This window comes from Varanus komodoensis, unplaced genomic scaffold (assembly GCF_004798865.1).
Source record: "Varanus komodoensis strain SLA01 unplaced genomic scaffold, ASM479886v1 scaffold15, whole genome shotgun sequence".
In the NCBI taxonomy this organism is placed as follows: domain Eukaryota; kingdom Metazoa; phylum Chordata; class Lepidosauria; order Squamata; family Varanidae; genus Varanus; species Varanus komodoensis.
Genome location: NW_025335440.1, coordinates 20,655,540 through 20,682,024, shown reverse-complemented (window position 1 = coordinate 20,682,024; position 26,485 = coordinate 20,655,540). Strand labels below are relative to the sequence as shown.

Below are 26,485 nucleotides of genomic sequence, written 5' to 3'. Positions count from 1 at the left end.
AGGGTGTACTTGTCCAAGCACCTTGTCCACATCATCAGGCCGCAACAACTGAAATTCATCCATTAATTGTGGACTCGACAGTGTCGTTGGCATCTCCTCAGTAGAATCTGGTTCAATAGTAGAATCAAGCTCATAACGAATCTGAGCGATTTTCTCCCTGAAATGCCTGGCAAAGTCGTCACAGCGGGCCTTTGAGGGTGGTATGAGATCTTTCTTTGGGCCTGGATGTATCAGCCCTTGCACCACCCGAAAGAGCTCCGCCAGACGGCATTGTGAGGAGGCAATGGAAGCGGAGAAGAATTTCTTCTTCGCCATCCTCACCGCCGCAGCATAGGCTTGATAATGGGCCTATAATGAGAATATAATATGGTCACAATGAAAACTACATCTCTTCAGCTCAGTCCAGCACTTTTTTCTTTGTTTATTGCTGGACACAATAACAGTTCTTTCCATTCTTCTTTTATAGGTAATTGAGTGGGGGGAGGCAGTTCCCAAGGGGTGCTCAATCAGAAGAGCAGTTCAGAGAGAGAAAACCAGGAGGTCTGAGCAGAGGGTTTGCATGTCTCAGTGGCTCCACGCAGCGGGACCCTGGCTCAGCTGCTGCTTGGCATCACCTGTTCATGGAGAGCAAAAGCCATAGGTCACTGAGAGCCAGAGGAACCCAGCTGGGAACTCCATTACCCGTCTACCTTGACAGGCCTGCGTGCTTTATCTAAGGGCCCTCTGCAAAGGAGAAGAGTCCCAGGTCTTGGCTTGCTTCTGACAGCAGTACATTTTGATCCGCTGTGTGGCTTTGAGTGATAATACCTCCTACATTCTTGTTTGTTTCTGTCACCTTCAAGGTTCATGTCCCTGGGAAGGAGGGAATTGCATTACAGCAAGAAAAGCTAAAGTAAACTCCACTGAGGTTTTCCAACTGCTGCTTGTTTTGAAACTGAATGAGGGCAGGCTGGGAAGAATAAGTAGAGTGAGACCACCAAGAATCATTACTTGTGCATCTATGCTGACTTGTTGGATAGACAGATATTCAAAGCAGCGTATAAGAAAAAAACAGATATTTTAAAATTCAGTGTACCAATACAACATGGACACATGATGTTGGTGAACAAAAGCAACTACACCCTTGGCAAAATGAATCTCCAGTCACTGGCAAGGAAGCATTGCTTCTGCTGGTTGGAGCTACCATGGGAGATTCTCTAGAAGCTCTGTTTTGAACAGAGAATCTCACAGTGCGGGTGCCAAGACTGAGAAGGCCAGTCTTATCAGGTTCCAGGAAGGTTGACCCTGAAGAAAATCTATCAGTAAATCAGCAGAAAACAGGCAGTGTGGAACGTGCTACTTGGCCTATGTCCTTATATGCAATGCTAGGCACACGCCTTTGTTCAGGTCCAGAAAGCACCTGAAGCTCAGCTAGTCTGGGCATGGTCAGTGTCTGGATGGGGAATCACTACGAAGCCAGTGTATGCTGCCTTGTTCTGAAACTTGTTTTGTTTTATTCCATGAATAAATAAATTATGGCCACTGTGTGAACAGGCTGGTGGACTAGATGGACCCTGGTTCTGATAGAGCATAGCTCTTCTTCTCTTCTTAATGTATCGACTTGTCCAATGAAAGATGCCAGCTGTACCCATTCTGCTTATGGCAAGCAATCTGACCCCAGAATTGATTAACTGGAGATTAGCCCAACACAAGGAGATGCTCTCGCTCCTTTGTGTGCCTCCTGCCAATAAAATGGCAACAATTTATATGGTACTCACAACCAATTCACATATTACATAAAGGCCACGTCTGATTTAGTGAGACCCGCTTCATGTGTGGTCAGTAACTCAAATGCAGCAGCCAAAGGTCCAGCATGCAGCTGATCTAGGTGGTGCATTGCTCATATGTGGACAATGCCTGGGAGCTAGAAAAAGGCACTTGGAGTCATACGTGAACCAGCTTTCTAGCTTGTAGAGCAGGTCATACCAAAGGCAGTGAAAACCCTTTGGGCTGAGGGCCCAAGTGGACAAGATCAATGACTGGATTTCATCTCTTCTTTAAAAAAAGATTCATAATGGGGCTGATAGCATTAGGACGGGGGCAGTGGAAAACAGTATGAGGACACTCCTTCTCAAGCCTAAGCATACAAGTCTTGTGGGAAAGGCCCAGAAAGTCCAGGAGGGCTCAGCCCAGGGTCCCGATCCCAACCTCCATGCCTACTTCACAAGTAGCCGACATTTATTTCTCAGAATCTTCTCTGTGCAATGCTGCAGCTGAAAAATTATTCAACCCTGCTTTGGGCAAGAGTATAGATTTCCGATTCCCATTCACTCTATTAAATAAGAGTCACGGAAAACAACGGAAACTTATTTTCGGTCAAGTGTGCAGAGCCCTCTGGATTTGTTTATGGCGATGATGGTTTTGCACCCTGGCAGGGACTGTGGCAGGAAGTGGGAGACGCTTTGGCAAGCTGGGGCTCATCAAGAACTGCAGGCGTCGTCCGGGGGCGGGAGGGTGGGGGTGGCTTCTGACAGAGTCCGAGGGGCCTTCGAATAGATTCGAGCCCAGACCTTAGGGTGGAGACGTTACTTTCCTCCTGGAGCTGGAAATCAGGGTGCGACCCCCATTCCCCTTGCAGCCAGCATGAGAAGAACTGTGCTGACAGGGAAGGGGGCTTTGTGGGGGCGGCAAGAGGGAGGAGGCGGGAGAAGCCAGGATACAGGCCATTCGGGCGCTTCTTCAGCCTGCTTCTCTCCTGCAAAAAAGCCCATCTAGCAGAAATGTAGGACAGGCAGACCAACCAATGAGGAGCTCTGCCACTCCTCTCTCTCTGCACGGGGTGACCATCCCCCCCCCACCCTGTGCGTGTGTTCAGACTGAGCTCTATAAGGACCAAGCGAAAAGCTACCAACTAGCCAATCTGTTTGTAGGACACATGTACATACTAGAAGTTACATCAAACAAAGCTGGTTTAAATGTGAGTGTATTTAGGGGGCATAATGGGGACTATGGCAGAAATCTAGAAAGTGTGATTTCAGAATTAAAGTAGAAACTTCCTTTTAGGACTCATAAGATTGTAAGTATGGGATGGGTTCCTGTTGGCAGGTGCATGGAAGGTGGACAATGCTACTCGTTTGTACTTAAAGGCCTTTAGAGGAGAGTATTTGGGGCCTGCTCTCTGAGAACCATGTTCCTCACCCAGATTTCCCTGTAGTTGTGCTCTAGAAAATTATGTGGGAGATCCAGTCATGGATTTCCAACATTCCATTTCAGTTGGTCCTAACTGGTGTGAATTGTGTGGATCAAGTAACATAGCATAGGTTTGAAAAGCAGAAACTGTTTGAGGGCTGCTGTACACACAACATAGAGCAAACACCCAGAATACATTCAACAAGGAACTGCAGCCCAGTGGAGGTCCCTGCTGAGCATAACTGTATGATATGCATGTTTTTTCACATTTAAGTTTACATTCAAAATAGCACAGCTGTAGACACAACATGTGATCTCTAAGTAGTCCTTAAAAATGGGATTTCAGGCTTCAAGCATTTTGCTCATATTCTGCATCATTCCATTCATGCAGAAGGTAGAGCATTCAGAGTTAGGTTTTGATCATTTAAAGATCCAGATCACCAAGCTACATATTATTTATTCATTGTAGAAAAACACACACACATATAATACTAAAATGCTAACACAGAGAAAGACACACACTAATACAGATAAGTTCTCTGCCCACAGCTGCATGAAAAAGATTTACAGATTTGCAGCGATGTTCCAGTACCAGCTGTATATTATCTCATTCCATGCATATGCTGTAGAAAATTGCTTGGACTGGGATATTTCTGCCCTACTGAGGAGGCATGACTGGTACCACCAGTTTGTGCTGACATAAATAGTAACCTGCCCACCCTTCACTTCTATCAAGCTGCGGGAGGGAAGGAGCAGAACATATGCTTCAGGTAGGAAGAGAGCCACAGCCTACTCAGCTGGCATTCCAGTTATGTAACTAATGCCTGTGCAGATGTACCGATTCTTCTGAGTCTATTTAAATTCCTACTGGAGGATCCAGTTGTGACTTGCCTGCTTCATTTGCCACCATACGTTGCTTTGCCGGCGGATCCCGGGGAATCTTCCCTTCTGCCCACGCAGAAGTAATGCCTAGACAGAGTGTCTTTTCTTTTCTGTGTGGGCTTTGTCTGGAATGTCAGCTGGAAATGGAAGTGTAAAAACAGACTTTCTGGCCAGAGTTTAGCTGCAGAGATGGCCTGCTAGGAGAAAAAAATAAGAAATACGCAAGTCAGTACTTTAATACCTCCTTGACTTTTCTCCCACCACTTCCTTGGGTCTCCAAAACTCTTTTTGAAAGGCATTTGCTATTTCACTGTTAAGGTCATTATGAATAACTGAAGCTCAGTTTGCAAATAACCGGAGCTGTACAGCCATCTTTAAATGCCTTCCTGCTCCACTCCTGTCTAAAGGGAAAAGATTTTGCAGGATTTCAGAGCCCCACAAACCCCCCAGAAAGGTTTACAGCAGTGGTAAAAAAAGACTTTCAGCCCACTGAATGTTTTCGCCTACAGTTCCCATAACTATTAGCCAGAGTAACCAAAGGTGAGAAGTGTTGATGAAAATTGTTGTCCAAAACACCCGGAAGGCCACATATTGCCAAACCCTGATTTAAAGGTTGATAAAAGTACTGCAACTGTTCTTCTTTCAGCTCCTTCCCAAGTGTTTTATTACTTCAGGAAACAAAGCAGACGGCTCGTGGAGTATAAATGGCAGCTGGGAGCCTGTGCCTTTATGCTGTTTTGGCCCTTTAAATCGACCACGTATGAATGGGGCAGACTCACTTCGAAAGATGCACTATCCTAAGGCCTTAGGTTGGAGATTAACAATAGTAACGCAATTAAGGGAACTGGATGGAGGTAGCGACCCACTTCAGATACAACAACAATCCAAGTTTAAGAACGGATTCCAATTCTGTACAGTCTTCACTGAGCAACCTAGAATCCCTGGTTTGTCCAGGGACAGGGCATAGAGCTCCCTTGGGTTCCTTGGCTTCTCTTCTTGCAGCAGTTGCAATCTGGCTGTAGGAGCCAGCATGCTGACCTGTTCCCATCTGGTCACAGCAACCCAGGGTTTAAAAGGAAAAAAGAAGCATTCTGGGGTTTCGCGGCGTATAAGCTAGGCCATAGTTAGCCAGAATGTGCATAATGCTTTGGGTTTCACAGATTTTGCAGGGTTTGGGAGTCCCACACAAGTTTGCCAAATAGAGATGATAGGGGAATGAGACACTAGCAGGAAAAAATAAAACCCTCTTGTCCAATTTGTGGATAGTTTATTTACTTATTTAAAGCTTTTCTATCTCTTCCTATTACAAAAAGTCCACAGGCTCCTGGGATGAAAGATGCTAGACTAGATGGACCATTGGTGGATTCGGTAGGGCTCCTCTTACGTTCTTGCAGATATAAGAAACAACATGAGACACAAATAAAAACAACAAACAGAAAAGTAGGTAAAAGTTCCAGGTTCCAACCCTGAAACAAAACACAGATGGTGCCAGAGGAATTTCTCCAGTGGAAGAATTCCAGAGATGGATTGCCTCAACTGAAGAGCACTTTTGCTGGCATCAACTTGCCTGATTGCAGATAGTTACACAACTGGGCCTCCAGGGCCAGTCTCAAAACCCGGGCAGGTGTTGTTCCTTAACATACAGAACTAGCCCTACAATTAGACAATGTGGGACAGTCATCTCGGACAGCTGCTTTTGGTTGTCCTGAAACGACAAGGAATTGTTACTTAATTCATTATTTTTACCTTTTTATTCCCAGCGGGAGGCATATAGGGTTTTCTGACTCGTGTACCAAAATAACTTGGCTATCCTTGGGTACTACAGACCTTGGCAGAGGGGGAAGCTGGTAGTGACTGCTCTAACTCAGGCAGAAAATTTGTAGGGCTGGGTCTGTTATAGTACCTTGGCGATAGGTCTTGAGGACTCTTTAATAAAAATGCCACAGTGAGCACTATCTGCTTTTGCATTACCTAATTTTTTTGCACTGTTTTACTACTTCTTCTGATTCTGCAGAGAATTTCTACTTAGATTCAAAATCTTGGAACCATTTCCTTAATTAAAACTAACATCTCCACAGTTTTTCCTAGCACAAAAGCCTTTAGAATTCTTCAGCCCTTTATCCACAAAAGATGCCTGCAATATGCTCTTTTCTCTTGTTTTCCCACAGTCCATCTCAGGAGAAGTTCAATTCATTCCCCAGCACCATCCCCACCTTTGGGCCTAGGTGCCCTCCTTTATTAACTTCCAGGGTTAAGCCATGGGTACTTACAAGCTTCTCTTGTGGAAATGCTGTCTTACACAGGGACATTTAAGAGCTCCTTTGGCTACAAGACTGGGGGCAAATTCAGATGGCTTGTTCATGTCCCATCCACCTGAGTTCAGCTAATAAAAAGCTAGATTTTGGAGTGGGGATGATGCGGTTTTTAGAAAATGCAACATAACTGAAAGTCTGGAACTGTTACTGAGTAGGACCAGGGCTTCTCTGCAGGAGACTCATCACCTGGTGCTTCAGGGAGCTTCTTCTTCCTCTTACTTTCTCCATATGAGCAACCCTACCAGTTTCTGGATTCCTTAGCTATGCAACACAGCATCTTCTTCATCCATCTCTCCCCATGGTATAAGAACTTTTATCCTAGCCACTGGAAGCTTCATGGTTTCAAAGCGATGATATATTTTAAAAGAGGACCCCATTCACTCCAGCCTTCAAGGAATGAACACACACACACACACACACACACACACACACACACACACCGTTCTTACTTAGCAGCTCTGCCTTTGAACTACTATTCCAATTAGGTGCTGTGTACTATATTCTACAGACCACTGAAAGGTGAAATCCCTACAGGGAAGGATTTGTGAGATTTCGCTGAAGTTGGTATTACATGTAATTGTTTCCTGCTGAGAAAAGATCTGAAAGAAATAGGAAGAAAAGCTCCTGTACTTTTCAGCAATCACCTCTCAAATACAGATTGAAAAAGAGTTTAACTTGCTATGTACCTACTGTTGGGCCTCTAAACATATCTCACTAGAGCGGTGGCTTGTTTCATAATACTGCTGAGCTGCAGAATCGTGATAAGTCACAGATCCACTGCATCTCCAGCAAGGGAGGCATCAGTGTGGCCTGAAGTATTCACCTAAAAGTGTGTGTTTGCGGAGCGGCGGGGCGGGGGGGGGGGGGAGAGGCTAACAAAAGCACATTTGTGAGAAACAAGACCCAGTCATGGCTTCCAGAAGGATTGGCAGAGTAGTCAATTGAAGCAAAATCCAACAGCTTCTAATGGTACCTTAAAGGCCAGCAGAACAATCCCATACATTGGAAGGAGGTGGGGAATCTGTGGCAGAATCAGAGCTCTGTTGGCTTGTATCAGGCAAGGTGGGAGGTGTGTGTGTATAGGGTCTTTTTTCTCCTAGAAGTTTGTACTTTTAAAAAAATCTCTCCCACTGAATCCATTGGCAAAGCAGGTATCTATACCAGCACTAGGTTGGTGTGGGTATTGGATTTTCTCCAAGTGCTCATTCAAGAAGTGAGGGTCTTTGGATCCTGTAGATCTAAGGCCCTATTTTAGAACCATCCACCAGTAGGAACAGTGCTGATAATACTCCTGAGCCCACAAGTATGTTCAGGGGCATCCTAAGGGGCCCTGGGGCAGATATAGTGCTGAACTATACCATGTTAAAACAAGTGAAAAAATAAAAACAATTCATTGCAAACTCTTAAAACAAGATAGCATCATTCAGTAGCTGGGCAGCAAGAAAGCTTTCTGAAATAAAATTGTCTTATGATAACCTTGCAAAGTAGGCTCTGCTATAATCTCCATGCAGGGCTGAGGCATGCTTGGTCTCTTAGACAAACATGCTGCACAATAAAATTTTTAAAAACTGTGGAGCAAATTATATTGATTTAGAAGATGCCCTGGACGCAAAAACACCCCGTTGCTGTACTGCATTTTGTAAGTTCCTTAGTATGCTGCAGAAAAGATGGCATGTGCCTTGTCATTAAAACCTTCTATTTACTCAGCCCAGGTTTCTGGCTAACAGGTAGCACTTCTTTGCCATTCTTACAAAAACAACTCACAATGCACATCGCTTTCACCTGATCTAGGTAGAGACATCCAGAGGTTGCCAGCTGCTCACTCAGGTGCTTGCTGTTCCTTTCAGCTGTCTTGCTGCTGCTGCGTCACTGCGAACGATTTTAACCAAGGCCATGTCCTGGGGTGCGCCGGCTGGCTTCCACATCTCCCTGCAGATTTGCAAAAGTAGGCCATTGCCAGCCAGCTGCTGCTTAGGGTTGGCCCTCCTTGTTGAATACAAGCTCTGTATTATTTATCTGCCCGCATGACTGTTCAAAACTTGAAGACTTTGTACTTGACAAAAAATGGGGAGGGGAGGAATTGCATATCACTGCTGTAATTGTTACAAACAACAGAATTCAACAAAGTACCGTAATTATTTTTTAACAATATGACTTGCTTTCTTGCTTGCAACCCATGCCAGATCTGTGCTCTTAGATCTCAAAGAAAATTGCTACTTGGACCTCTTTAATTTGGACACAAGGATACATTCTCTTCCCAAAGCATGCTTGGCTGCTGCACTGCTCCTGGTAATTTTAGGAGGGAGGGAGGTCCCTTAGAAACAGGGACTGTACTGCCCAAGTAGTACAGCAGCTGCTGGCTAAAGGAAATCAATCACGTAACAAGTTCAGCAGACCACAAGGCTCATCCAACTTCAGCACTGCTGTCTGTCATGCCTGGCGTTTTGAGTCAGTTTCCTTGTTTTATGCATGCATGAGCATATTTTCAGCAAGACACATTTCTGTGCCACCTGGCAGGGAAGATGTTGCGTTGGAGCATGACCACACAAGATGAAGGATAATACCTTCCGTTTATGCTCTTCAGCAGGCCTCATGGTCATTGTCATGCAGACACTGTTGTGGTTTTCATGAAAATTATTGTGTTTGAAATGCGTCCACCCACCACTATTTCCCAGACTGTTGAGCTGGCTCGGGGAGCCATTGCTTGAAAAATACTGCAAGGAGTTGATACTGACATTGATGGGACTCCTGTGTCTGCACTGGCAGCAGGATAAAACCAAAGAGGCATGTGAGCATGAAGAGTCTTTGAAGACTTTGCTTCATGAAAACAAGATCACCTCTCTCTGAGATCAGCCAACTCTACATCCATCCCAAGTACTCTGTCTCCTTATACCTCCCTTATATCTATGTCTCATCTGCTTGCTGGAGATAGGGATTGGGTGGGGGGGGGGGCAAAATGTGCCATGGTGTAATGGAACCACAGCTCAGGCTCAGAGCGATACAACACCAGCACTCTTAGTTATTGAAGTTGCCACCAGGTTGCCCCAGATGGGCCATGAGTGAGAACCCCAATATCTGCAGTGGCTCACTCAGGGCAGGACCTTGGGGCAAGAAGTCCAGAGGCAAACACAACTGAATTAGCAGCCCCTCGTGCTCGCCAGCAAGAACACCTGGCCTGGTACCACATTTTGAAGTAGGTGGAGGAATGCCCATTACTATCTAAATGGGGTGCGTGTGTCTGCGTAAGACCCATGACCCATTGGATTTTAGAGAAGAATCTAACATTTTAGACCAGAGTCTGAAGTTACCTAATGGAACCCATGTATGTACTATGGCCACATTTTAAGTAACTGGGCAACGACAGATATGGGAGAATTACGTGTTAGAGTAAGTCCAGAGCTGCTAATTCATCCAGGCTTTTCTTTGGTTTTCTTCAGAGCAATTATGGAGAATGTTCCAAACTCTCCCCAGACTGCAAGTCGTGATGAATAAAGCATATTGTTCATGCAGGGTCTTACCAGAGGCAGATCTCTGAAAAACGCAGGAGTCACCATTTCTTGGACCTCCCGCTGCTTTCTTGCCTAGGTGGAAAAATCTGGCAGCTGCACATATAACTCCCCTGAAAAGTTTCTGTCAGATTGCCCATCCAGATAGACAAATTCTTGCTAAGTGGCAGGGCCAGTGACTCAGATGGGCTCCCAGCATTCACTTCTCAGCCATTCTTTCTGTTGTGAGGTTCACATAAAGGGGAATCAGCTTCCCCCCATTCTATGTAGTGTGAAAATGAGGGAATCCTTGACTTCAGCCCATGCTCAGGAAAGCTGGCAGGCCCCCTGGAATGCCACACAACTTGATCCAAGCTTAAACCATGACCTGAGCATCAAGTGCAGAAGTTCAGTATGGTGATACCAGGCAACCTGTTCTGCTCACTTGAATCAAATTTGAATGTTTCTTGGGTCAGTTTAAGGCAGGGGTGGGGAACCTCTCTCAACCAAATGGCCAAACCCAATTTTGGAGAAACTTTCAGGAGCCATATTTCAGTGGTAGGTGGGGCCAAAGACAAAGGTCCAAAAATGCAAACATCAACAAGCCCAGGCAACTTCAGCTCCAAGCGTTCCTGCCAGAAATTACGCTCTATGAGGAGCGTGTCAGCCTTTTAGAATGGGGGCAGAATGGCAGAAAACCTGGACAACCAAATGGTTAGCAGTTGGGGCAAAGGGTACGGGGCCATCTGGGAAACCCTGGAGAGCTGGATTTGGGCTTGAGATTCCCTAACCCTGTTCTGTTACATGCAATTGTAACACTTGACTGGCAGCAAGTCTATGGCAAAAGGATTGTCTATTGTCATTTCAGATAACGGGTGATATTGATGGAATAGATGCCCCAGGGATGTTTGTGAATTACAGCAGAGTGAAGTGTGAATCTGGCTGATGATCTTCAGATATGTACATGGATTGCTTTTCACACATTGGTTTTCAGTTGAGTGCTCCAGCATTCATGGATGACCTGCATGTGTGACTAGGCAATCACAGGTACAATGGTGCAGATTGAATTTTCATGTCATCTGGTATTGGCTGGGATGGGATGCTGTTAGATGGAGATGGTTTGCATGCTCAGGTGTTTCTGCCCAGTGTTTAGCAATCAAGTAATATATCCTCATGCAAGAGCAAGTTGCAAGGTATGATCTTACTGGAAAATTCCAATAAAATTTATGTCTACGTGGATGAATCTGGGGTCCATGGGTGCTGGTGAAAGGGTGCCTTGGGGCAAAGGTTTCATTACTTTCAAAATATTTAAAGCAGAGAGAACGATGGTTTGTTGGGTTGTGAACTGGGGTTTTGCATGATTCACAAACCATGGTTTGTTAGTGTGGATGGGTTCAGACTACATGATTCAATAACAACCAGCATTTCAACAAAAACCAGTACTCTTGTTATTGCAGTGTCTGAACCCAGCTTGTAAGATAGATAGCTGATCTACCTTTCCAACCATTTTGAATCTCATCAAATGGTCATTAATTTGTTCTTTTCTCCCTATATACTGTGCTTGTTCATCCAAACAGATCATCAAGGCCAGGTAAGAAGGTTGGAGTGAGACGTGTCGGTGGAATGTCTTTTGGTTGCTAGTGGCTACCCATGAAAAATGTGGCTCCAAGCACATCTAGCAAGTTCTCTTTCAGAAATGTAGGAAATTTTATTTGAGGTGACAGCTTTGGAGCCAGTGCTGAGTTGCTGTGGTAATGATAGTTAATTGGCAATTGCAAAACAAGTTGGAAAATTTCTGGCACAAACCTGAAGATACCATGTTAGAGAGGGCTACAAACGCCAAGGACTCAATAGCCCATTGCCTTCCAGGGGCTGGTGCTTGGACTGCAATTACTCCTTTCAGTTATTCCTAGACAGTGTTCAAACACGTACATTAAGTTTTTATAAGCCAAGGATAAAATAACCATGAGGAGATGAGCATAATGTGTAAACTCTGCTAGATACTAAAACTTTTCCAGCGAAAAAGTGGACATCGCTTCTTTTCTGTTATTTAATACAAACGGCCAAAACAAAACAAAACCCTTGAATATATCTGTTGATCTTATCACAATAGTGCACTACTCACCAAGATTTAAAAGCCCAAAGAGTATAGGTTTAAACCACATATATAAATAGCCAGTGAGGACTAGGAATCTCCCTCAGGAGACCAGGAAAAGAACCATTGTAATTTTCTTGTTTTAGGACACAAATGACTCAGCTAGGTGTATAGGCTGCAGGCAGACAAGCTAAGAACATTTTTTGCAGGCTTGTAACTTTTGTTGACTTACTTTTGCTGACTTTGGAGGGTCCTCTCTTTCCCAGGATTCCATATTCCCTGAATGGAAAGTAAGGCTAATAGAGTTTGGATATTTTGATTCCCAAGCATATCTGTAAATGCTAAAAGAGACTTATCTGTATGACATGATTAAGAAATTGAATATTATACAAATGCATCCTACTGTGTTGCATTTTGAGAGAAGAGGTTTATTTGTTTGTCTGTCTGAATCTTCCAGTAAGTTCTAGCACTAATTGGCTTATAGCTGACCTTTTGTTAAAATTATCTGCTGCATCTTAATTGAAGTAGGGTGGACCTGAGAATTTGCCCAGAACCCTTCTTTGATCTGCTTTGATCTACCAGATCTGTTTTTAACAAAGCTTATCTTAATTGTCACTGACTTTGTATAGGGAGTTTAAAGGAAGTCTCCCTAAAAATTGCAGTGATCAATTTGGAGGAAACAAGCACAATATAAAGAGGAAAAAGAACAAATTAATTACCATTTAATAAGATTCAAAATGGTCTATCTTACTAGGCATTAGAGTTCAGACAGCACAATAAGAATAGATTTTTTTTAAAACTTGTTATTGAATCATATAGTCTGAACCCAGCCACACAAACAAACCATGATTTGTGAATTATGAACAACCCACAGTTCACAACCCAACCACAAATCATGGGTTGTCTCTGCTTTAAGCATTTTCCAACTAATGAAAATGTTGAATCAAGAAGACATGGTGCCTGACTTTGTTTGATTTCCTCTTCTCTCCCTATTCCTTTTTCTTTTCGTGGCACGACTTTGAAATTGTAAGCTTACAGGCAAGCATGCTCTTATTTTTTATTGATCTGTAAGCTATTCTGGGAACTCTTCTGCTGAAGGAAGGGACAAAAATGTTTTATGGAAGTAAACAAGACTCTCATATAAAAACTAACAAAATGCCTATCATTATGAGAGATGTGTGGGTGGCTTTGGTTTACATCAAGGAGCCTACATATTCTGCCATTTATGAATTAGCTAAATATTTAACTAGCACGCAGCCAAGCCTCTGCATTCCTATTTTAAAGTAAGCCCACTAAATTTGGTGGAATTCAATCCCAGGTAAGCATGCATTGGACTACAAGCTAACGGACACGAAACAGCTCAGACTGACAGATGTGAAGGTGTGGGTGGATGTACACAGTTCATCTCTGAAAATGAAAGAATGTTTAAATTAATGTTTCCTGCTATCTACTTACATTGGCCAGAAGTCTATTAAATGTCTCCTGGTTTTTGTGTTGACATATATCTATGGACTCATTTTCTTGTGGTTACAGTACAAGTGACAATAATTTCTTCATCTGAGTCTCAACAGATGGGATTGAAGTCCATTGCTTCAGGTTTTTTTCACCATAAGAAAAGTTATTCTATGCATTTATTTATTGCATTTTTCTGCCCAGTAACTGAGGATTCCTGAGCAAGTCACAACAATTAAACTATAAGATATATAGTATTTCTTGTACTAGAAAACCTATATCCCACCATTTTTTCTCTCTCTCTCTCTTTTAAAAGTTGTTAACCCTAAAAGTCAATACAAATCCATCATCATCATCATCATCCATTTCATTTCTATACTGCCCATACTGAAGATCTCCGGGAGGTTTTCAGTGAACTATAAAAAGAATCAAATACAAGAAATAAAAACATCATCAAGAATTAAAAATAAATTTAAAATAGTGTAAAATAACATTAAGAGACAATGAAAAGACCAGGCCAAGAATAAAAGAAAGGCACCTGGCTTATTGTGTCAGACTGCTGAATGACCAGGGAGGTTTTTAAAGGCCTCTGCAAAGAGCACTGTCTTAACCAGGCACCAAACATGACAAATTTGGTACTATGTGGGGAGCTTGTTCCAAAGATGGGAGCCACCACACAAAAGGGCCTCCCCCAGGTTGCCACCCTCTGAGCCTCTCAAGGGGTTGATAGCCAGAGGAAGGCCCCGGAGGCTGAGCATAGTGTCCAGGTAGATCGGGGTTGAGAGACACAGAAATAACCAATAGATATTCAGAGTGTTCAGGAAGCTGTTAAAAATTTAATCACTGGCTTCACCGGGGTTAACATGTGAGAAGGAACTACCATGCTATACACCTCCACCCCACAGCCATTTCTGTTGCTTTGAACCCCTGGAGCAAAATATTGAACACTCTCCTATTTGGGGTGTACATTTTTCTAAACAGGTAGCTAACCATGTAAGGGCATCTTCTATTGGGTGGGATACTGACAACTTTGTTATTGAACAGCATTTGTTGACTATGTGATAATGTTGACAGCTCCTGGATGATTTGACATTTAGGATGCATAGAGTGAGGAGAGAGAATAACTGTGAATTTAATCTGCATATATAACTGGTTAGCTATGGTAGCCTTCAGGTATTTTGTGGTTTCTGTATATGCTCTGAAATATAAACCAGGTCTCAAGGGCTACAGAGAAAACTGTAAAAGGATATGAATAAAAAATTAACACACTTACTAATTCTGCAAAGTGAGACCAGCTGTGCAGGTCCAAAAGAAATCATTTAGACTGCAATCCTATACCCACTCAGCAAGAGGTATTGAATTTACCCCGGTGAATTCAAAGAGGCTTCATTTTTACTAGACGTGCATAAGGCTGGGCTCTCTCCCATTCCCTCCTTATGGATTGTTAGACCTTATATAATCATAAGGTCATTTCCAGAAATTAGATGTAATAGCATCAGTTTTGAGCTACTATAATTTTCATTATAGTTTTATTTTACAATTTTATTATAATTTCTATAGCACTTCTCTGAAGGCCCATAAAGTAAAAGACAAGACACAACACACATACATGGAAAGTAAAAAACAGGGAAAGGTTGGCTCCGTGCTGCAGAGCCAGAGGAAAATCACGGACCTCAATCAAACAGAGCTGAAATGGAACAGTATCCATAAATTAAGGTGCCTTCATTGCAGGGAATGGCTGCAAGGAGCCAGGCCTTGATCGCACAGAAGACAATGGTACTGGCTCAGTGGTACTTGGTTTTGAAGGGTCCACAACTTTGTTTGGCACAAAGTGACTCATAAAAGCTAATGTGTAATAAGAGCACACAATGAGAGGATGATTATAGCTCAGTCTCTCATGCCGCATGCCAGAGGAAACCCTGAGCAAAGCTCCCAGTTATAAGCCAAGTAGTGTTTCTGCCAGACAGGGGCCATCCCTGCCATTTCCCAAAGTTATACATTTATTAGGAAATGACTCAGATTTTAACCCGCTCGTAAGCTGCACTCAATTAATGGCCTCCCATCCCATTTCTCCACTTGCACTGCTGGCATGCTATGAAGGTTTGCTAACTTTTTCTTTTTTCATTGCAAGTGCTCCCTGTTCTTTCACCAGTTTCCTGTGCTGTTAGTAAAGGCACAGAAGAAGGATCAGTTAAAACAGGCCAAGGAGCAACACTTGCATCAGGAATGGAGCACATCAGGACATTGGCCCGGTCTGGCCCTTGAGGGTCGTCAGAGGGCTGCCCCCCCTGCCCTTGCCTGGGCTCATTCTCCTGTCTTTGGCCACTGTTGGTTTGGCGCTTTCCCAGCTTTTGTGCTCATTTTTCCCCATTCCAAAAAGCTAAGGTGCTTCTCCTAAGGCTAAAATGTTAAGCTACAATATGCTGGCATTTTTGTTGGCCTGTTTTGTCCCCACCTCTGGAATGTCTCTCTCAAGAACTTGTCTGAATATAAATTCAGCTCTTGGGCAGAAAGAAGTTCCACATCCCTGTTTAATGGCAAAGGAAGATAATTACGTATTACAAGAAGCAATGTAGCCACTGGTGCTTTTCTCTGACCTTTTGGCACTGCGTAGATATGAGTCAGACCACATGATAAATCACATCCAAGGTCGTCACTGGGCTGTTGTTGAAATGTAGGTTATCATGTCTGAACCAAACTGAGATAGCAAACTATGGTGAACAACCCAACAACAGCCCATGGCTTCTCCTCGTGGGTTTACATGGTTAACAAACCATGGCTTGTTAGTGCAGCTGTGTTCAGAAAACAAAATAGCCCTGAATCCAACAACCCATACTCAGTCCTTGAACATGGGTTATCATGTTGTCTGAACTCAGTTGTGTCTCTTGTGTAGGAGAATCTTCACTGCCGTCTGCCAACATCTTGACTCCTAGGGAATCTCCTGAGGCAGCCTTTGAACTGCCAGCAACCCTCTTTGCTGTGTTGGCTGGTATACCATCATGAAGCTGTCACACTAGGTTAATTTTGCAAATGTATCTTCTCTTTTACCTGTTGATGTGCTGTAATGCTTGGGAGACTTTTTTAGAGAAGTTGCATCAGATGGATTTTACTTTCTTTGGGAACTTAAGGACTTTGGATTTCTTGTGAGGACGATGTAAATATTTGTTCAAAAACCAAATTCATAAGGTACCTCTTACCCAAGTTAACAAATTCTGTTGTTGCAACTGCTGATGAAGGTTCAGGCTGGGTGCATCTGTTGCGGGGCAGATGACCGGTCCGGCTATTCTGGAGAGGGTGGCTGCTATTCCCTGCCTGCTTTTGCTCCCGACAGCCAGATGTTTGTAGCATGCAGCTGTTGCTGCTGGACAGCTTGAGGCTTGAAGCTGACCAGGCCACAAGGCTGCTTCTTTTTATTCAGAGGTTCTGATATGGAGAATTCCCCTTCTAGAGCAAGCCTAAACCTTCTGTTGAGGAAGTAACTGTTCATGAATGATGCCTGAAGCAAAGCCAATGTGGTTTGAGGCTGACAGGAAACCCATAAACCTCTGCCAGAGAGTTTCCTCTTGCTTTGTGTAGATAACACAAAGCAAGATGGGAGAGGGAGCGAGCAGAGACTCTGTTCACAGGAAATGAATCCATCATAGCCAGGAAATAAAAGGATATGGGGAAACGTATGATACTAATATGAGGGGATGCAGAGAGGCCTTCTGTATCCAGCAGTGGCTCTGGGAAGCTGAAAATGGGCCTGTTTGCATGTCATTGCCAAGCCACCCTGGCAACAACCCATATGGGGTATCGGGACCCATTGAGGTACTGATAGATGATCAGGATCATCATGAGTTGCTCTCCCCATCCCTCCCCACTGGTCCTCCTGTGGGTATTCCAGGGGACACCATGTCGGAACCAACCTGTCTCTCCCTCCCTGCTGCAACTGCAGGCCATTTCTGGCTCACCGCATCTCTTTCTGCTTTACCCTTCCCCACCCTGCAAAGGGATCCGATCTCAGGCTTGATCGTCACGGATAGCTCTTCCAAAGTGCCAAAGTGACACCCTGGAGGGGCTGCCCATGGTTGAAAATCCATTTTTATTATTTTTGGATGACCTGATGTGTGCCAATATTAGGGCGCATTTTGTTTGTAGGTGTTTTGCAAGTGCACAGATGCGTGAGTTCATGAAAGCAGCAGCTCCTTGGTACATAGAATGAGATCATTCGTCCAGCTAGCTGGCGGTACAGTGGAGCCAAAGGTTGCGAGGATGCAGCCCTTTTTGCTGAGCAGGGACACTGACATCCTCTGTCACTGCCCCCGCTCCAGAATTTTCTGTTCCATCCGAATTTAGCTGCAGTTTTCATACACAGGGTGGAGGGACTGGGCCTATACATTTTCCCAGTACCAATATATTGTTCCTTGTTGTAATGCACTGTAGTTTTGGGTGGGTTGCTCTTCGCAGTTAAGAGTTGATTCTGTTGAAGCTAAAAACTTCTAGAACTGGTTGTCTGTACCAATCAACACATGACTTTTGGACTTGCCTTTGAGCAGTGGCTATGAGACTGTCTTGATGGGTACCTCCTGAACCAGTGCACCTAGCCCAGTCCTGCGCGGCAGTGACTGTCCAAGGTGTCAGGAGCAGATATTCTGCCGTCACCCACTACTTTTAACGGGTGGTGCCAGGGCCCGAATCTGAGATCTTCTGCATGTGAAGCAAGAGCCACAGCAGTAGGTGCCTTCCTGTTGCTTCCTTGGCACCCAACCTATGGCATTCACTCCCCAAAGAGGTCCGCCTGGCACCGTCATTACTGGTTTTTCGGCACCAGGTAAAGACCTTTTTATTTAAACATCATTTTAATTGTTAAAATATATGATCTGGCCAGGACAACTTCTTCTTCCTTCTCTTTTCGCCTCCTATATTCTTTATTTACTTATTTTATACTGTTAATTTTAATTTTATATTATTGTATCTCAGTGTATTTTTGTATTTAAGTGGTAATTTATTATGTTCTATTGTATTTGAATGTATCTTATTGTGTTGTAAGCCGCCCCGAGGCTTCGGCAAGGGGCAGCATAGAAATGTTATAATCATCATCATCATCATCATCTCTTGTCTCTGGACACTGAGATAGCTAACAAGCATATCAGACAGCACATTAACCCACACTCAGAGGTGGAGTATGAGTTGTGTGTGGGTTGTTGTTGAACCAGAGGTTATCATCTTGTCTGAACTCAACAAGGCTTTTTAATCATAAACAACTCATTAAGAGAACCCATGGGGTGTTGCTGGCTTGTTCACCATGGTTTATCATCTTGGGCTAGGTTCTGCTTCAGTGACAACCCACACTCAACTTCGCAGCATGGGTTATCTGTGTCAGTGTCAATTGTGAAATGCAAAACAAACCAGAAAACAGTAGAGTGCTGCCTTTCCCAGATACGTAGTTTCCTTCTCTCTTCCCGACTGGATTTCCATGCCCGCCTCCAATACTTAATCAGTATTATGCTCAGTCCTCATGGAATGCTTTTCATCCCACCTGCTGCCATTGGGAAGGGTTGCTCAAGGGTTTTTTGTACTTCCTCAAATCTTGTACTTCCAAAGCCTGCTGATCCGTCCTTCCTGTGCGCTGATGGCACCATTTTGGCTCAATGAAGAACCCTGGGGCAGTGGCTTTGCTCTTTGTATACAGCAGAAAGTGGATGGAGACACCAGGGGATGCCACCTCAGCTCTATGGGCCATAGTTGGCCCACCTGGGGTTCTAGTCAAGCTCTCTAGGGTTCCCCAGAAAACCCTGCTCCCATTTTCTCATAGCTAGTCATCTGGTGCTTTCCTAGCTTTTGCATGCCTTCTAACATACCTCTTCTAAGGCCGAGTTACTGGCAGTACATGCTTTCATCTAAAATATGTGGGTATTTGGGATATGTTGGTCCCACCTCCTTTGACTTTGGCTTTGGCTTTGAAATGCAGCCCCAAGCCTGAGTTGGGCACTCAGGCTAAAAGCGGTTAAACCTTCTGATGTCCACATGCATGCACATGTTTCACAGCACACTTCTTTTCACCAATCACTGTTTCTGGTTAAATAGGTTTAGCAGGTTTCCAAAGACTGCAAAAGCTTGCTACTAGCTCCCAAAAAAAGGGCCCCCAAAATTGCCAACTTTTCCTATGACCTCCGTTTCCATTCCTCTAAAGAAGCTGCTGCTTGTCTTCATTCTGTAAAGATATAAATCACCTGCTGATTTCTGCAGATCAAGATGTTGTTAAAGGCACGGGAGTCTTTCAACTCGTACTAGTTTTTAAAACAAACAACCCCTGGACAAATGTTCATCGTCTTAAGTGTCGGTGTCAAAACACAAACAGAAAATCCATCTGGTGGTGACATGGTTCTAAAGGCGTCCGCAAGGCTGCTTCACCTCCGTCGATTTCCCGGGCTTCACGAACAAAACCAGAAATGTTCTTGAAGGCTGGCGAGCATAAAGCGGAATGATGCATCGCTCTGGCGGCTGCAGCAGCAACCGCAAAGGTTTGAGATTTCTTCTTTAAAGCAAGAAGAGGGAAAGCGAAGGAAACCCACAAGGTGCTCGGGGAGGGAGGGGTGTGTGCATGTGTGCGCGCGCTTGAGCGCGTGGAAGGGAAGGCTTTGAAAACTTGCAGTGAAAGCCAGCGAGCTTCCAGCTCCCTTCAAAGTCATCCTAGCGCTGGGGAGGCGAGGAGGAAAGGCACCTCTCTCCGACACCCCAGCGGGTTCGGCAACGATCCCTGCACGCACGGCTCCCAAATCCAGAAGGCACAGGCAGCCATGGGAGAAGATCCAGCGCGTAAGTTCACTCTGCTCGTGGGAGAGTCCCTATTTACGCTTCTTCGGGAGCGACCTTATTGGGGGGGGGGGGGATCCCAACAACTCCCAGCTTTCCCCAGCCAGCAGTGAATGCTGGGAGTTGTAGGAATTTTTTTCTGTCTCAACATGCATAGGATCGCACCCTTACTGGTTGGTTCTGCTGTAAATCTGTCTTGGTGTGGGTGGGTGAACGGGAAAAAAACCCACTTTGTTATTCGAAGCCAGCCTCGCCGCCAGCGATATTAGCCTGCTGCTCTTGCAAAGTTTCGGCCGTCTTTCCCCGAGCAGAAGTTGGGAGTCGGTCTTGTCTTCCCTTTTCTGGCGCGCTCTCCCACTCGGAGGTCCAGGGAGGGCGCGGTTCCCGGCTGCACGTGTTCGCTTGCCGGAGGCCAGGACCCGGCGCGGGCACCCCGGCAGAGCTGGGTCTGCTGCTGCGGACCGGAGCATTAACTCCCCGCGTCTCCCCCTCCACCCTGCCTGTGTGGCTTACAAACTTGGGTGCCGGGTCGCCCGGCTCCGCGGTCTGGCTGGAGGCTTAACTGCTTCTCAGGTTTGGGGAGGCGGGGAGATTTGGAGGTTGCCACCGGCCCTCCTGGGACTCCCGCAAGCCACTCGTTTCTTGCCTCCTTTTTTTACGGGGAGGGGTGGTGAGCTTGCTCACGAGGAGGTCCTAAAGCCCAGCGGCTGGTTTCTGCAACTCAGCAAAGTAATGATGAACATGGTTTTGAGCACGTGCAGAGAGCCGTTTCCTCAGCTGCAAACCTACTTCTGCCGGTTTTGGAATTAGAGCATTTAAAAAGAAATGCCTGTCGAAAGGTTTTGAGGACGCTGGATACTCTGTCAAGAAAGGAAGGGGGCATCCCCCCTCACCCGACCCCATGAGCGTAGGGAGGGTAGTGTATTTGGAAAAGGCATATTAGATTTCCGTGTGTATCCCACACCCTTCCTCCACGGAGACTAGTACTGGTCCTTTCTTCCTGCCGCTCCCTTCATTTCATCCTCTTAACATCCCTGTGAGATGACTGGAGGAAGGTCATCCAGAGAGAAGGAGCAGTTTTCTTAAAGAGGATACTGGCTTTTGAAAGAACCTTGAAGATTATTTTTATTTCCACCCCACACCCTTCCTCTGTGGGCTGAGGGTTGGTTACATGGGTCTTTCTATCTCTGTTCTTCCTGCTCCGGTTTTGGTTGATATGCCTTTTCTGGATTTTTGTTGCTGTCTGTTAATAGGGGATTGCTTGGTAATTCTTTGTTAATGTCTTTTCAAATAAGAATATTTATCTCTGTGAAGTGCTTTGGGAGTCTTTCGCCCTGACAGATGAGTTCAACATCCTTATAATAATAAGTGAATGGAGACATGGCCGAGGGTCTCCCCACTCCTAGCCCAATAGTCTAACCACTGCACATCCACTCTGGCTTTGGGACACACCATGGAATGCTAACAGAGTCCTGGAAAATTGCAGTAAGTCCCAGAACCTTTCCGCAGGGCTGGATTTAGGGACCCGCGACCTTAGAAGCTGTCTGGCACGCTGGGCTTGGGAGAGGCTGCTTTTCATGCACTATCAACTCAAACATATGAACTCAGCCTCTGGAAAAAATACCAGTGGCTGATATAAATAAATACAGAACTACAACTTGCAACATGCAAATTTATTGCAGTACATGGCAGAGATCAGTCATGGCTACACTTATGAAGGAGGGCTATTGATACAATAAAAAAGCAGATGGAAGGGGTACTGAAGATACTTCTCATCTGGGATGCCTTTTGGCCCAGGACTGACCTCGACTTTCAAGCTTGGTAAACTAAGATCAATCATGAGTTCATTAGATGCGTGTCAGGTCTGTTTTGGGATGCTAAGAAGAGTATTCCAGAAATACCCCTTTTCAAAGGCATCCCCATCCTGGCAAGTTGGCTGAAACTGGGGTAAACAGAAAATATATCTTCAGTTATTTTGAACTTCAATCCCAGCTTTTCTGACCACTGGCCATGCAGGCAGGGCACCTGGGAGCTGCAGTCCAAAGCATCTTGCAATCTACTTTCCGCCTTTCAGAAAAGGGCATGTTAATTTCAGTGGCTCTTATTCTGGTGGGGATGGTATTCCCCCCCCCTTTTTATTTTCATCCCTTTTAAGCACAGATATTTTTCTGAATATTTAGATTTGAAAGGTGAGATAATTCCTGTATTGAGGAGTGATTACAAACATCTGAGTTTGTGAGTGCCCCCTCCCATGTGCTGCTAGAACAAAACAGGGTGAGGCGTCACGAAGAAGAGAGCGTCTGACTGTATACAGAGTGTTCTTTCCTTAGCTAGCGCAGATGCACTGCCTAATGGGGGTAAGGTTGAACCCCAATTCCCCTCTCCTTGCTACACAATCTCCTTCCGAAAACAAGCGCCTGGCTGGGATAAGGTGCAGTGCTGGTGGTGGCGGGAACATTCTCATGAAAGAGCTGAGGATTCCATTCAGTTCCCTAAGTATAATCTTGATGTGACAGGAACTAGCCCCTTATTCCACTGTTCTTCAAAGAGCCCAAGTACATCCTGCAAAGGGAAGAGAAAAAAGCCTGAGCTATTTGTCAAAGGCAGTTGGCTAGACCTGCGGGCCAAAGTCTACAGGGCCCAGCCCCCTGATGACCACCCAAGGAGCAGCAGGCAAGGAAGGCAGTAGAAGCCAACTCTTATTCCCCAAGGTGTGATTCAAATGAGGTTAAAATGCAAACCTATTCTAAGATAAACATTTAAAAGTGGTTCTAAAGCATTGGGTGAGGAAGAGAAATGTTGGTTGTGCCAACACATGGCCATCTAAAGTGTTCAGCCGTTAAGTCTGGAATCCAAAATTAGCTGTGTACTTACCTGTGCACCACAGAGCAATAGTTTTGAACAGAGCCACTGTTTGTACATTGGCATCTTGCATCATTAACCCCTTTCCCACATCGTTGTTTCCATGCGCTTTCCAAACACGATTACCCTAAGACATGTGATGCAGCAAGCTCTTAGTCATCTAATGCATAAATTAAAAGGGTGCTGAGTGTACAAAATGCTCACTGCTAGGTCTCTGCTGCCTCTGCATTCCCAGGGTGTCTGTTGTGCCCAGATGAAGCTTTGTACCGTACCAGGTTTCTTGTTGTAACTCTTTTGAATCAAGTGCTTGTTAAAGTCTGCAGTGAGCTTCAGGTCACTCATTCGCTGGATTTCTCTGCATGCTCTTGTCTGCTATTTTAGGTATGTTATAATAGGGAAAGTGAATAAGCAAGCTCCTCAGCAATGTTAATGAGGCCAGCTTTAGTGAGAAAACAAAAGTTAAATCACAGGTTCAAGCAAGTATATGTAGAGTTTAAAACCCCCCTAACTCTAGTGGGAAGAGTTTAATGAAAGGTGCACTCCTTTTGATTGGTACATGCAGTCAATTTGTTTGGCTGGATGGTTAACTCTTGAAACAAATCTTGCTTTTCATCTCTCTTTAGCAACCCATTTTAAGCTTGCATTTGTTCTAGGCCCAGCCCAAGACAATTTGGTGCAGAGAATCAAAAGGCACACCCTTCCCGCTAATGAACTTGGGGCACAATCTACCACAAGCCTCAGAAATGGGAGGTAGTCTGTTCTTTTCTGGAACTTGAGAAGTTTCTTAGTATATCTGTTAAGATCAGATTTACATATGAATTCAGCTATGAACTGTACCACTTCACAATAATGGTGGGTATTTTATATTACTTGGCTGTACGTACAAACTTAGAATATGAAGAGGATCGGGCTAGGATCCCTCTTCCTAAAACAAGAACAAAAGTGCTGGCAGGGAATGCACTCCGTCATGCAGCTTCTCTCCCTGCTCCACATACACAAGTAGTACAGTCTCAACAGGACTATACCACCTTCTTTTCCTGATAACATAGATAAGTCCCACATTCTACGAAGCTTGCTATCAAGTCATTAAAATAGCAGAGCCTTCTCAGGACTAAGTTTGACAGTCACATTCTATGAATGAATTTTTCTGTACAATGCATGTGCATATGTAGTACCCATGAATGGAATGACAATTCAAAAATGTGAGAGACCAATCTTAAAATGTGGCATCTGAGTCCCGCTACCTTAGATTTTATTGCATTTGGGCATTCTTGCCATATGCATGTCCAACATTTTAAATATGATGCTAGTCTCTAGATGGTGAAAAGACCCTGGGAGATCTCCTGCATTCAGTAGGCTCATTTGAATAAACCCAAACCCTAACTGATGGTAAAGAAATGTAGTAGTAATGTATTATTGTTCTTCATTGTTCTTGGCCAGGTAGATGTTTTTGAATTCATTATGGTAGTAGTAGTAGTTGTTGTTGTTGTTGTTGTTGTTATTATTATTATTATTATTATTATAGCATTTCTATGCCGCCCCTTGCCGAAACCTCGGGGCGGCTTACAACATGATAAAATACATTGAAATACAATAGTACATAATAAATTACCATTAAATATAACAATACAAAAAATACATTGATTTACAAATACAAAATTAAAATTATCAGTATAAAATAAAAATATAGGAGGAGAAAGAGAAGGAAGAAGAAGTTGCCCAGGCCAGATCATATGTTTTAACAATTGAAATGATGTTTAAATAAAAAGGTCTTTACCTGGCGCCGAAAAACCAGTAACGACGGTGCCAGGCGGACCTCTTTGGGGAGTGAATTCCATAGGTTGGGCGCCACCGCAGAGAAAGCCCTCCTCCGGGTACTTACTCTCCTAATTTCTTTCATGGAGGGTTCCCGGAGAAGGGACTCTCCCGCAGATCTTAAAGTTGTAGTTGTACAATACTTTAAGCCTGCAACTGGTGGCATACCTCCAATGGAGATAATCAGCACTTTTCCATTATAAATAGTTGAGTTGTTGTGCAGAATATCCTGGGTTTATATGGTGCTATTCCTTGCTTGCACTCATAATAGCATGTCTCTCATCTTTGCCTGTCTTATGCTACGCATGGAAGACCAGTGCAAGAACCTATAAAGCCACCTTTGAACTGATGTAGACCTCTGTTGATAGAGCACTGAGTTAGACCACTGTCTCTGCTATTAGATCCTTTAGCTGGAATAGCTAGAACTGAACATGGGACCTGCAAAGCAGGTGCTACCTTGAAGCAAAGTGCTTATATTCTCGGATGAGCAATTCCCTGCATGCTTTATTCATGGAGTGGCTAAACCGATTCGGAATGGATGTGAACTGGAAGCCAACCTGTGCACAAAGCTGATTGTGACTAGATTAATTTCTTTGCCCCTCCCCACTAGGTTCACATCTTCTCTTCCTGTGACACACCATTACTGACAGAAGTGTGTGTATGCACGGTTGCGTGTAGGATGAGAAAATAATTCCATGTTCCAGAAAGAGCTGTACAAATAGCAACTGGATGCCATAAAGCTTAGTCCTGTCATTCTCTAGCTTCGTACTTTAAAATAGTTAATGGGACGACAGTGGTTTGAGGATTGCCACCTTACCCTCTCCCAGCTTTTACAATTACAGTAGTATATTGTTCTGTAGATACATAATTGGACTTTTCTCTCATGATCTAAGAAACACAAGGATGGGTGGGGAGAATAAACAAAGGGCTTCTTGTTCTATGCAGAGGAAAGCAAATAATCTCTGCAAAATGCTCCTTCATTAAGGCAAGATAGATTGTACAAATAATTTTGTGGAGGGGACTGTCCAAGCAGCCACCTGCAGAAATTCAAGCTTCCCTTTAGCTGGGGTATATTTAGGAGTAAATCCTCAGGGTCATGGCTTCTAAAGTTCTTTGGAGATTTAACATCATTATGAAATGTTGCGTAGGTCTTCCATGTTAGCAGATTTGGCTGGAGCCCATCCTAATTGATTTTGAACTGAAAGAGGTATGCTGGGGGGGGGGGGGCGGAGGCTCAATTTGTCCCCGAGACTGAGGTTGTATGTGTGTGTGTGTTTGGTGGGCACCCCATGCAATAGTTACAGCATTTTAACTTTTCTCTTTATCCACCAAGAGCTGTGCCTCCCAAATGTTTAGAGTATCTTAGCAAAGCCACGGATCTGGATTTTTAGCAGATGTTGTTTTCTGTTCTGTTAGTGGAAAAGGTTATCTTGGTTACTATTGTGCATTGTTTCAAGGGTCCATGGCCTACAAGAATACTAAGAAAAGCTTGCTTTTTTTTCCAGCTACAAAGAAACGTGGAGGTCAGTTTTCAGTGGCCTTGATACAGTCTGTGGGATCTAACTGTAGGCTAACGGGATCTATGAAAATGCATAATAAAAGGCCATAAAGTA

The 26,485-nt window shown here is 44.3% G+C and overlaps 1 protein-coding gene across 5 annotated transcripts in view; it reads left to right on the top strand.

Moving 5' to 3' along the window:
• The window catches only part of JCAD (junctional cadherin 5 associated), a 79,804-nt gene that overhangs the window by 10,241 nt on the left and 43,078 nt on the right, over positions 1-26,485 (top strand). Inside the window, exon 1 of one of the 5 annotated variants that reach the window (XM_044424700.1) lies at positions 18,454-19,903. The exons of 1 other annotated variant lie outside the window; for it this stretch is intronic. The gene's annotated coding sequence lies outside the window, so the exon portion shown is untranslated. Of the gene's footprint in view, positions 1-18,453; positions 19,904-20,015; positions 20,199-20,851; positions 23,439-26,485 lie in introns of those variants that run through there. 3 more of the 5 variants (XM_044424699.1, XM_044424704.1, XM_044424703.1) reach the window with 3 other exon arrangements.